At 37.2% G+C, this 12786-nt stretch overlaps 1 protein-coding gene across 3 annotated transcripts in view; it reads right to left on the bottom strand.

The window, feature by feature from the left end:
• LOC115512567 (cytochrome c oxidase assembly protein COX18, mitochondrial) overlaps positions 1–12786 on the bottom strand; it is a 75606-nt gene that overhangs the window by 26291 nt on the left and 36529 nt on the right. The window contains exons 8-10 of one of the 3 annotated variants that reach the window (XR_003968424.1): positions 9244–9390; positions 6680–6848; positions 6139–6290 (exon numbers count right to left, since the gene is read on the bottom strand). The gene's annotated coding sequence lies outside the window, so the exon portion shown is untranslated. Of the gene's footprint in view, positions 1–6138; positions 6291–6679; positions 6849–9243; positions 9391–10892; positions 10923–12786 lie in introns of those variants that run through there. The other 2 variants (XR_003968425.1, XR_004343547.1) reach the window with 2 other exon arrangements.

The raw sequence follows: 12786 nt of genomic DNA, 5'->3' as shown, positions 1-12786 counted from the left end.
AGCATAAGAACAGAGGAAAATAGGGAAAGATCATGTTCCTACTATGGTCAAAAACTTGCAATGAGTCCTCATCCCCTTCAGCACAAAAGCCCAGGTCTTTACAATAGCCTACACCCACCCCACCCTCCATTTGGCCCACAGTACCACTCTGAACTCCTCTCTCCTGGCTCTCTCTGCTCTGGGCACTCAACTCCTCACTGTTCCTCAAGTATGCCAAGCATACTCCTGCCTCAGGGCCTTTGCAATGAGTGCTCTTGCTGTCTGGAAGTCTCTCCCTCGAGGTTTCCTCTGGGATACTTCCTCATCTCCTTCAAGTCTTAGTTCTAAAGTCACCTTTTCAATGAAGGGGGCTTATGCCCAAATAAGTGAACGACATCATCTACCTAATACACTTATTGTTTATTGTCTATCTCCTTCTGCTAGAACTCAGGTAAAGGGCAAGGACTTTTACCAGTTGGCTCATAGATGGTTCCAAAGCACCTAGTACAGAACTGCTACACAGGAGATGCTGAATGATTATTTGTTGAATGATTGAAAAAGAAACAATAATTTAACGATACAACAAGACAAAGTGAGTATTTCTGGGAAAAATTCAAGAAACACTGCTGGGATTTAATAATTTTTAAAAGTGACAGAGAATTTAAATATATCTGATTAATATTTCAATACAAGAAAGTGCTTTTCCAAACTGACATTTTAGAAAACTTCAGGAAGAGAGTCTGTATCTAGAAGGATCATCTACATCAGCTACTGAACACATTAAATATAACCTGATTTAAAAATTAATTGTACTATAGATTATTTTAGTATGTCAATATGTATTAAAATTATAATTAGAATCTTAGCTTTAAAACAAATAATGACAATTCTTCTATAATGCTGAGTTTAACTTGTATGGTTTTTACTCAGGGACTCCCCGGCTGCAGAGTTAATGAAAAAAATCTGGCTAGCACCTGACATTTCCTCCTCTTTATCTCCAGCTTCTGGGAGTCTCCTTTCTGCCACAGATCAATTTGGCAAGTACAAAATCACAGCATTTGGTTGAAAAGGAAGAATACAAGCATGAAAGAAGCTGATTTTGCTGAGCTGAAAAGATACATTTCAACCTTCAAGAACCAATTTAACCACTCCATTCCAAAGACGCTTTGGGGTAGGATTCTTAAATGTTGAGCTCCCCCCTGTGCCTGGGAGAAGCCATCCAACAATTTCTAGAAAAGCAGACTGCTGTTTGGAAGCATTCAGGAATACAGAACAAGTCTCTTATTACTGTGCTTCCCCACAGAGAGAATTCTCAAAACACTACTTTCTAAGAAGGACGTCTCCCCTCTGCTTTGAAAGAACAAAGATATTGATCAGCAGATTTCAAGTGCAGCACCTAAAGAGAAAGGGCTGCCTAAACCCAACAAAAGCTACATGAGAGTGGTGTTTAAGGCTTATGTGTGTGTATGCTTGCTTTGTGAAAGAATTATGTTTGTCTTCTTCATCCCTGATCCTCATGATGCATACATGCTAAGCTTCCAATAAATAGTTGCTGAATGAATGGTAAAAAAAAAGAAAAGAAATCAAGAAAGAAACAAGAAAGAGGGAAAGAAAGAAAGAAAGACAGAAAGAAAGAAAGAAAGAAAGAAAAGAACCAGTCACTGCTCCCTAGGTTTAGTTGAAGGGTGGGACAACAGCTAAGTGCTGAGCACCTTTTTCTTATAATTCTAAGCATACATTTACTTTAAAAAAAAATTATTAAACCCCATAAATGTTTCTTACAATTTTTTCTTCATTGCTTACTTTTGCCTTTTTTTGTTAACTTAATTCTTTTATCTTTTTAATTAATTCAACAAGTATTTGTTCCTTAGCTAAACTTCCTACTTCAGAGATAATAGAAGAATAAATGCCTTGGAAACAGACATGCAGATCTAAACACTTCTTCCACTGATCTCTAGCTAGTGTCCTTGAACAAGCTGCCTACCCTCTCCCAGCCTCAGCAACTTCATATGTAACCCAGAACCATACCCATCTCAGTAGATTGGTTAAGGGCTAATTGATTTCATGTATATGTACAGTAGATATTTGATAAGTGTTGTCTTCCCTGTTTCTATTTCCTATTAAAAGGTGGGAAATTTAATGGCTGAAGAGCAAATCCAATTCAAACTCTCAGAAATTAGAAAAAATAAGCCTGAGAGATCCCTTCTGATGGCACAAGACTATGTTGTATGCCATCTAGACCCCACGTTGTTTCCCTCTGGGAATGCAGAAAGACGGCATTTCTCAGACCTCCTTGTAATCAGTGGGTCGTGAGGCCATTAGAATAAAGTGAAGTGACATTCAGGCTTAGACTGTATAAAAATCTTCCAGGCCTGGCCCTAACGGAAGCTCAGATGCAGAGGATCCCATAGAAGACTCCAAGGCCCTTTGTGATGTAAGAGGCATGGAATAGAAAGAGTGTAAATGATCCTTTCACCTCCACTGACCTGCAATAAAATATGACATGTAAGTAGCTCAATCTGGGAATTGTTTTGTTTTGTTTTGACACCAGTTAGCCTATCTTGAATAATTTACCACACGAACCACCACCCAATCCTAGATGTGAAAATCTGGAAACAGATGACTACTTATCAGTTCTTTCACTAGATTTCTTGCGACAGAAGACTGGGTCTTAACTTCTTGGTATTCCACCCAACGCTTAGCCCAATACCCTAAATAAATACATTAAATTATAAATATATTTATTAAACATGAACATATTTTAAATACAGTCCACCCCACCCACTCTGGCTATTTTAATTTAAAATATAAACCTTATTTTCTGAAATCATTCCAATCAGGGAACAACCAAGATTTGATGACAATCAAAATGGCAACTGGAATATAATCCCTGTTTTCCCAGGTCACTTGTAGGAGAAGGGCTATTATGAGGAGGAGGAAGTTACAGGGACAATCAAGTGTGTAGGTAAGAATCCTAGTGGCATTTGAATATTGAGCTCTGAATTATTCTTTCAAATCCTGAAAGCTTCTCTGTCTCACTGAGTCCTGCAGGGATCATTTTCTCCTTGGATTATATCCTCTGTGTTTGCTGCTGTCACTTCCATTCTCTTCTCCTGGCAGCCATGCTTCTACTATTGCTGGCCCACTTTTTAACTAATTCTGATATCTCACCTTTGATAAATTTCTCTTTCCAGCACACAAGGAACCATCTCCACACGTAAAAGTATTTGTTTGGCAACTAAAGAGCCAATTGCTATTTCAATGTTTACAGTCCCCTTCCTGGTGTTATGTGGGACACATTCACACAGAGCAGTGTTGGAGAATATTTATAAGTGATGTTCTCAAAACCATTTCTCCCCAGTAGCAAACCAGATCCCAAGCTTTAGGACCAGTTGTCAGCTATCTCCACCTGAGTTGCCTACCTATTTTCACCAGACACTAGCAGTCAATAATTGTCTTTCTCAATTAAGTGCCTTAATCCAAGTGGCCTAGGTGCCTGTTAATCCCAAAGCACTCACCGCTATTTTTTAATGTAAACTTTGTTAAGTATAACATATATTTAGGAGGTTACTCACAGCACAATTGTCCAGTTCAGCGAATCCCTTCACTGCTGTTAGTTAGTTGGAGAGTTAGTTAGCTAGCTTTCCCCCAAAGTCTTGGAGACTCCTTTTCAAAAAGGAATCCTGATAACAGTCCCTGGTATCCTAACACCTTTGATGTGAACAGGAAGATTCTCCCCACTCCTCTACTGCTGCTCACACATACTCCCACATGCTTTTGCTATATAAATAATGAATTAGAGTCAGAATTGGTAATCTCTGTCATGAAGACGCTTTGAAGGTTTGATATTTAGTTTGTACCCTTGCACACACTGATTTTTATTAAGCAGCACTTCTTATTTGCACAAAAGCATCTCAGGGATAGACTACATATTAACACTGTGCATAACACTCCAAAGGAGATATTTGTATGGTTCACTAGAGTCATATTTATAATGGACTCAAGACAACTCCAGAAACAGAGTGTGGTGGGGGAGGAACTGGCTTCACATCAGACCAAGAAATCCTTTCATGTCTTCATTCATAATTCACCACATGCTGTGCTCCCTTTCACCACTGCCTTTAAAAATCAAGAGGTAAAGATACTGGATTTATAGCTGGATATAAATTTCAATACAGCCAAATCTTTCCTGCCTTCTCAAGCACAGCCCAAACATGTCTTTATTTAAACACCTTTACCAAAAAATGGAAATTATTCTAAAAGGTGGCATTCCAATGTTCTGAAGAAGACATTCATATATTTAATTCATAGGAAGTAGATGGTAGATAGACAAAAGAAAAAGCATTCTTAGAATTATTCTTTCTTGCAGCAAAACACAACCAATCATTTCCTTTTTTAATCTTCCAATTTTGTATTTATTTAAAATATCAGCTTTTTATTTTCCAAAACTATCCCTGAACATGATCTATCCCAGCTGTAACCTTACAAGTATCCATCTATCTTCAGAAAAAGTTATCGTTGCCACTTAAAGAATACTATGGAAATCCCTTTTGTCCCATTCATAACTGAACAATATTTTATTTCTTATTTTTATTCGTTTGCTCCAACCAGGATACTCCCAGAATTAAAAGGAACAAAAGATGATGAGAGTCATCTAGTTTATTTAGATTATTAGGTGTTTTTTCCTAGAATGTTTTTTCCCTGCACCATTTTTTCCCTTTAAATGTTTCAATTTTTTTCCCTGCCATGTAGGTAACTGTACTTTTTTAAAGTCACAGAACCTGATTCTTCACATATACAACCCATGCCCCAATACCACCCTATCACTACCATAACTGCTTGGCAGAGAACAGGTGTGCTGGATTTTAACACCTTCACACCACTGCTATAGGGTCTGAGAGTATGGGAGATATCAGAGTCTGGGACTCTAAATGACTGCCCTCCCCCAACACAAAAATGAATATGTTGAAATTATTTAGATGTTCTTAACATGTTTATTTCACTGCTCTTGGATTAAATGAAGCCTCTTCCCCCACATATTTTAATGAATTGTAAACATTCATGAAAAACTGGAACTGTCTCCTGTCACAAGTAATCCTGTTTTGCTGTTATTTAGGCCTAATGATAAAACATGCCCAATGGGCCTAGAGTGATCTAGTAAATGGCCAGATCGTAGGAAAGGACATTAGTATGTCCTGTGGCCAAGCAAGAAATATGAATCTATAAGTGAGCAGAAAATCTGAATCAGCACTCTTAAAACATGCTGCTCAATTTAGTTCCAATCTTTCGTACATATATATCATAATATGTCTTTAAAATGTTATGATTATTATATAAAAGTGTTAAAAAGCACAAAAGATTTTTAGGGCAGTGAAACTATTCTGTAATAAACTATAATAGTAGATACATGTCATTGTACATTTGTCAAAATCCACAGAATGTGCAACACCAAGAGGGAACCTTAATGTGGACTACAAAGCTTTGAGGGACAATAATGTGGCAGTGTAGGTTCGTCAACTGCAAGAAATGTACCACTCTAATGTGGGATGCTGGTACTGTGGGAGGCTGTGATTATGTGAGGGCAGAGAGTATGTTTACTTAAAAAAAATTTATATCTTTTTTCATTTAACATTACATCATATGGAATAAATACACAATACGGATATGTCTTCTCACTGCTCTCTCACTCTTCTCTAGTTGGCTAAAGGATCATTTTGTGATGGCTTCCAACATCCCTACAACCTTGGACAAATCACTGTTTCTGAATGTCTTGTTTTAAAGAGATTTTTAGTCTTTCCTCACACAATTCCTGCACCTGCACTTCCCCTTCTCATTGCATGCAACTTCATTTTATCTCTATTTATTGTCACCTCACCTATCAGAGATAAAATCAGCTTTTCTAAAACCTTCCTTTATTTTTAGCAACTTTTGAGTTTGTATGAAAAAAAAAAAAGGGCTACAGAATTAGATAACACTGGTCCCCCTCTCTCTAATCTTCTCACACCATCCACCACCCAATTGATTCTACAAGCTCTTGTCAGAGATATCTTTTTAAAGAGCCCAAACCCAATCAATGATTTCTCGGTTTAAAACCTTGGCTAGCTCCCAGGTTCATGCTGGCATGCCACAAGTGCCCTTCTTGGTCGAACCTGCACTTACCTTTTTTCTTTGCCATTTCCTCAACAGATCATGGCACTCTCCCATTTCCAACCATCGCCTTGCCATCGCTTTTCTCCTTCCACTTTTCCACTTCGAAGTTAATACATCCTTGCATTACAACTTATCTTCTCAGTGAAACCCTCCGTAGCCCCCTGCAGTAACAACAATTAACAGAATCTCTCTTCTCATTTGTACCACCAGCATAAAACTTTGTTGTGTTATACTATGGTTAGTTATTCATGTACTTGTCTTTCCAATGGACTGTAAGAAACTTGAGGCACAACTGACCTTAGCTATTTTTATATTCCCAACTTCTATCTGAGTGGCTGGCACTGAAATAGGTATCCTGAGAAATCCAGGATTATTTGGTAAAGGCATTCACATAATACCTATGAATAGTTCACCTGACCAAAGAGAAAAGTCAGAATTCTCTAAGCTCACCTATGAAAGGAAGTAATAAGGATTTTTCCTTATTTCTACCTGGTTGGTTAGAGTGTGTACATTTCACTTGTATTATATTTTTTAAGGGACATAGTATTACCTCTTTTTGTCAACTTAGCTTAGAATAGCAAATGTTCCCTTATTCATGAAAATGATTATGTAAATTTGATTAATGATTATCCACAAAGATCCATCCATCCAATCACTCAAATATATTTTGTATCTTCCATGTGGAACAAATGAAATTCTTCTTTTATCCATGCTTTTATCTGGGAGACAGAGAACAAAACTATTTATATCAATCTCATAAGCAGAGTACAAAATGTCTCTGAAAATTCAAAATCTGATGAAAATTTTGACATCAGCCAAATCTAACTCTCATGAGTTCCACAAGAATCAGCCCCTGCAGTACTCCCTGAATAATGCTTTCCTTCAGCAACTTAAAGCCAAAACCAGACTAATGGGTTTCAGGAAAAAGTAGTGGTTTCAGAAAATGGGGAAAAAAATAATCTGTTGAATGCTACCCACCACCACCACCACTCACCATTTCCCTACTTCACCTGCTGTCACACACACACACAGACATACACACCCTCACGTCTCCCCTTGTGAGCAAAGCTACTGAAAGAGGCATATATAGACACACAATTACTGTTACAGTGGTTTTTCAGGTATCCTTATATGGCATGAAAACCAGGTTAAGTGAGGTCAGTCAGGTTCCAAAGATGTTCCTGACTTACAGAAACCTTAGTTTCCAGGAACACATGTGGAAAAGATATCAGGTTGAAACATATGTCTGAGTTTGATGAGAAGCTCACTGGGCTGAAAGCCATTAGACTTGAATTCTCATGTTGATTCTACCATGGTGATCTTAAGCAAATTTCTACATTTCTAGTCTCAGTTTACTCACCTACCATAGGATATAATTGTCCAGTCTGTATTTTTTGTATTGGGGTTTACAATCTCCTCAAGGTATAAAGATACGTGCTAGATACTACACAAAGGTGAAGGAAAAACAGGGACCACTATACTTAATGGTAATTCTAGAACTGCTTTTATTAGAAAACAAGTAAAGGTATAATTTAGTATCAACTTCAAAGTTGCAGAAAATTTTAAAGCTAAAATAGTGAACTTCAAAGACATTATATATTATATTCATTCTGACTGGAACTTTCTCTGTGCCTCCAGACATCTGCTGAATTGGCTCTTTTTCCTCTGCAGAAGTCCTCTAGTGAAAAATGATGGCAAAATACTGATAAATACTCTCCAAGTTCCCTTCTATATCTTTTCATCCTATGATTCTGTGTATTAAATGGCAAACAACCAATTTGCCAGTTTGATTTAAACCTTAGTTATATTATAGCTCACTATTAAAACATAATGCTTTGCAAGAAGAAAAGTGAAAATTCCAGACTGAGGTTTATCACAATTCTGAGTCAAAAGTCCTTTGTTTGTGGTGGGGAAAGGAAAAAGTAGAGGTATGATGAGAGGAGATTCTGGCAAGTGTGCCCCTCATAGGTGAGGGATGAAAGCAGGAGTGAAAAGTAAAGAAAATATGTAGAACCAGCCTGGAAATGTGGCTGGTACTCTGTGTCTCAGAGAGGAGAAGCAGAGATGGAGTGCTCCTGTAAGGTGGGAAAAAGCAACTTCTCCCTTCAGGAATGTTAAGAAAACTAGACTCTAATAAATACGGTCTAGGTAGCTTGATTACTTGGTTCTGGATGTCTATGAGAAGTAAAGGCCTTGTAAGGTTTAATAAGTATTTCACAGAGAACTTCTTCAAATTATACCATTCCCTCCCTCCATATTTCATGTGCACAAATTAATCATAAATCTTGGCATAAACATATCCAGTCTTCATCTCATTACTTCATGGTGAATATGATGCTTTTGATTACTTCAACTAACCTTAACATATCCACTTGACTCTAAAATGGCCCTTGAAACCAAGGATGCAAATCCCCACAGACAAATGTAGTATGTTCAGAGATTTTATCTTGACAATCTGCACTAGCCAGGAAGAAAATGCTCCCTTGTCATTCACCAGGACTTTAATAAAATGGGAGCTTGTCAGAAGAAACGAGTCCAAATCAAGCTCCACAAAATAAAAACAAAATGCACTCTTGGGAAGACACATTCATGGGAATATATTTTCTTCCACTTTAATTTCTGCTAAGGTTGTAATAATGGGATTTGTATCGAAATACTAAACAAAGAATCAGTGTAAGAATGACACTTAATGTGAGAAAATACTACTGTAGGTCAAAATGTTCTTTACAGGTAGAACTGTGATTTAGCTGTGTGTGCATCTGGCAACATGGGTGTTTGTATATAGGAAGAAGAGTGTGTGGGGAAGAATAACACACTGAATAGATTATCCATGGTTTATGAAAATAAATCAATCTCTGCCACCAAATTTATAGGCTCAGCATATTTTGTGTGTCTTATTGCTTTATTTATTAAAATAAAAAATTTTAAAAACCACAGTAAAAAATCACCTCATTCCTGTTAGAATGGCTATGCTCGAGAAAATAAGAGGTAACAACTGTTGGTGAGGATGTGAAAAAAAGAAAACCCCTGTGTACTGCTGGTGGGAATGTAAATTGGTACAATCACTATGGAAAACAGTGTGGAGGTTCCTCAGAAAATTAAAAATAGAACTACCATATGATCCAGCAATCCCACTTCTGGGTATACATCCAAAGGAAATGAAAATAGGATCTTGAAGTGGTATCGACACTTCCGTATTCATCCCAGCATTAATGGAAGATGACAATTCTCTTTATGGCAGAGAAGGATGTTGTAAAATAGCTGGTAAAATAATTAGAACAGATAAATTCATGAGCAAACTACAAATTTCTATTTTATGCACATAGTTCTAATGCACCTGGAGAAGAAAGCATTTCAAATTCTTGGCTGTAGTGTTTTCTGTGGAGAACGATAAAGTTCTGAAACCTTCATTGGGCTCTCCAAACAATTCAGGGTGTTGCCTTTGATCTTCACAGCCCCAGTATCATTTGGGTTCAGGTTTCCATAGAAACTGCCTTTATGTACCACCATGCCTGCTTCCGCTGGCCAAAGAACAGCTGCCAACACGCCTTAGGTGTGAATACCAAGGGCTGGAAACAACATATTTTCCATGGAGAAATTCCATTTTTGGAATTCAGTCTTTCAGTTGGTTGCACCAAGAATATTGGCCTTCAGGCCATAGAATAAAGCCCAATTATCTGATACTTATGGGAATATTTACTGGTAAAATAACAACAAGCCACAACATTATTAAGATGAAATAAGTATCTTGGCTTAAATTCTCAAAATTCTTTGACTTCCTTTTGGATACTTCCAAGCATGCCAATGTGTGTTGAAACTATAATTAAGTCCTCCTACTTCTGTATGAAAAATTCATGTCTGCCTAAATCATAAAAGTTCCTTTGCAAATGGAAAGGGTTTTAGAACAATTGGCAACGAGTTATTAAAAAATAAAGTTCTTAGAACTAGAACACTTGTCTGTATAGCATATCTGGAGAGCTAAAGTAGGAACACAGAAATTCCCATCAAGTGCACTGGTGTGTGGAGATGCCCAGGGAAGGATCAACCCCCCTTCTCCAACCCATGGAGGCAGAGTCTGCAATTCAGTTGGAGAATAACCCATCACCTTTGGAAACCAGATTTTATTATGACCTAGTCTCAACTCAAATGTCATTTAAGAGGACTTCCATATGTGTTATAAAGAAGTGCCCGCCCCAAAGTTACTCCCAACTACTTTTTCATGGCAGAACTGGTAGAAGAATCAGAAAACGTGGAAACAGGTCAATTGAGATTATACAGAAAGGAAAATGAATGAAGAAAATGAACAGAGCTTCTGGCAGCTGTGGGAAACTACAAGCTACCAAAGTATGTACAATAGGAGTCACAGAGGAAAGAACAGAGAGGAAGGGGCAGAAAAAAAATGTGAAGAAATAGTGACCAATAACTTCAAGTTTGATTTTAAAAAAAAGGTTGAGGGGTGCCCAGGTGGCTCAGGTGGTTGAATGTCCAACTCTTGATTTTGGCTCAAGCCATGATCTGTGGACCCTTTCTCTCTCTCTCCCAAAATAAAAAATAAAAATAAAAAAAAAAATTAAAAACCACAGTAAGAGATCACCTCATTCCTGTTAGAATGAATAGCTATCCTTGAGAAAATTAGAGGTAACAACTGTTGGTGAGGATATGAAGAAAAGAAAATCCTTGTGTACTGCTGGTGGGAATGTAAATTGGTACAATCACTATGGAAAACAGTGTGGAGGTTCCTCAAAAATTAAAAATAGAACTACCATATGATCCAGCAATCCCACTTCTGGGTACACATCCAAAGGATATGAAAATAGGATCTTGAAGTTGTATGGGCACTTCCATGTTCATATCAGCATTATTTACAATAGCCAAGATATAGAAACAACCTAAATGAACACTGATCGATGAATGGATAAAGTAGATGTATTAAATATATATATTTACATACACATAAATATGTACATATAAATATTATATTTCTACATAATAAAATATTAGTCAGCCATGAGAAAGAAGGAAATCCTTCCATTTATAACAACATGGATGGTCCCTGAGGACATTAGCTAAGTGAAATAAGTCAGACACAGAAAGAAAAAATATTATATGATATAAGTGGAATCTATAAAAGCTGAGCTTATAGAGACAGAGAGCAGAATGGTAGTTAACAGGGGCTGGGAGACAGGGAAAATGGGGAGGTGCTCATCAAAGGGTACAAACTTCTAGTTAGAAAATGAATACATTCTGGGGATCTAATGTACAGCACTGTGATTAATCAATAACAATCCTATGATGTACACTTGAAAGTTGCTAAAACAGTAAATCTTAAATATTCTCACCACAAAAAAGAAGTGGCAATTATGTGAAATGATGGGGTGTTAGCTAACACTGTGATGATAATCATATTGCAATATGTAAGTACATCAAATCAGCACATTATACACCTTAGAGTTACACAACGTTATGTGCCAGTTATATCTCAATGAAGGTGGGGAAAGTTAATCTGTATATCTAAGAGGCTCAAGAACTCCAAGTAGGATACACTCAAAGATCAAGTACTTTTTTTACTCAGGCATTTGCAGATCTTAAAGCAGTGTCTAACACATAGGAGGCTCTCAATAAATATAATAAATATTTGTTGAATCAGCAAATTAATTAATCTTCATTTCACAAATGAAAAACCTAGAGCACAGGGAAGCACAGCAATTTTCCCAAGGTCAAACAGTTAGTCAGTGATGGAGTCTGGTTTTAAACCTAGGCGGTCTGCCAACAAAACCCTCTATATCTATCTACACTAGTCTACATCATGTACCAGCCGTTGTGTTGTTAAAGTATTCAGAATATGCATTTTTTTGAAATCCATGTTCAATAATTAAACATCTCCTTCTGCCTCCCTCTGCTTCCATCTGAATATATTTGTTCATAGATAATGAGATAAGGACAAATGAGTGGAGCCCAATGTCAGTCTCTCAGATCACCCCAGTCCTGCCTCTATGGTCTCAAGTCTAAATTACAGGGACAAGAAGGGCCATACGATGAAAAGAGATTTTCCTGAAATTAAATAATTACTAAGTCTGTGCTGACAAATCCCCAAATCTCAATGAAATAAAAGGTTGAGAGGGAAAATATATGGAATCAAAACTGACTTGAAAAATATCAAATAAGAGAAGATCGATAAGCTTTGAAGAAATTGAAGGTTATCATCTAATTATATCCAGTAAAAGATGTTAGGACCAGACATTTTTACTGGTAGGTGATCCAGTTAATTTCATAACCAAAATAGCAAAGGTGACCAAAGTGAGTCCAAAATACAAAAGTTATAAATTGGTCTTACTTATGTGAATTTGACAAGGACCAAATAAAATAAGAACAAAGTAAATTGATCAGTAGACTAGAGCAAACATCTACCATAATTGAACGGCACTGATTTAAATTTTTTTTAACGTTTATTTATTTTTGAGACAAAGAAAGACAGAGCATGAACAGGGGAGGGTCAGAGAGAGGGAGACACAGAATCTGAAGCAGGCTCCGGGTTCTGAGCTCAGCACAGAGCTCGACACGGGGCTTGAACTCATGGACTGTGGGATCATGACCTGAGCCGAAGTCAGATGCTTAGCCGAATGAGCCACCCAGGAGCCCCTGAACAGCATTGATTTA

The sequence above is a fragment of the Lynx canadensis genome, chromosome B1, assembly GCF_007474595.2.
Source record: "Lynx canadensis isolate LIC74 chromosome B1, mLynCan4.pri.v2, whole genome shotgun sequence".
Lineage (NCBI taxonomy): Eukaryota > Metazoa > Chordata > Mammalia > Carnivora > Felidae > Lynx > Lynx canadensis.
This window is presented reverse-complemented; position numbering and strand designations above follow the sequence as displayed.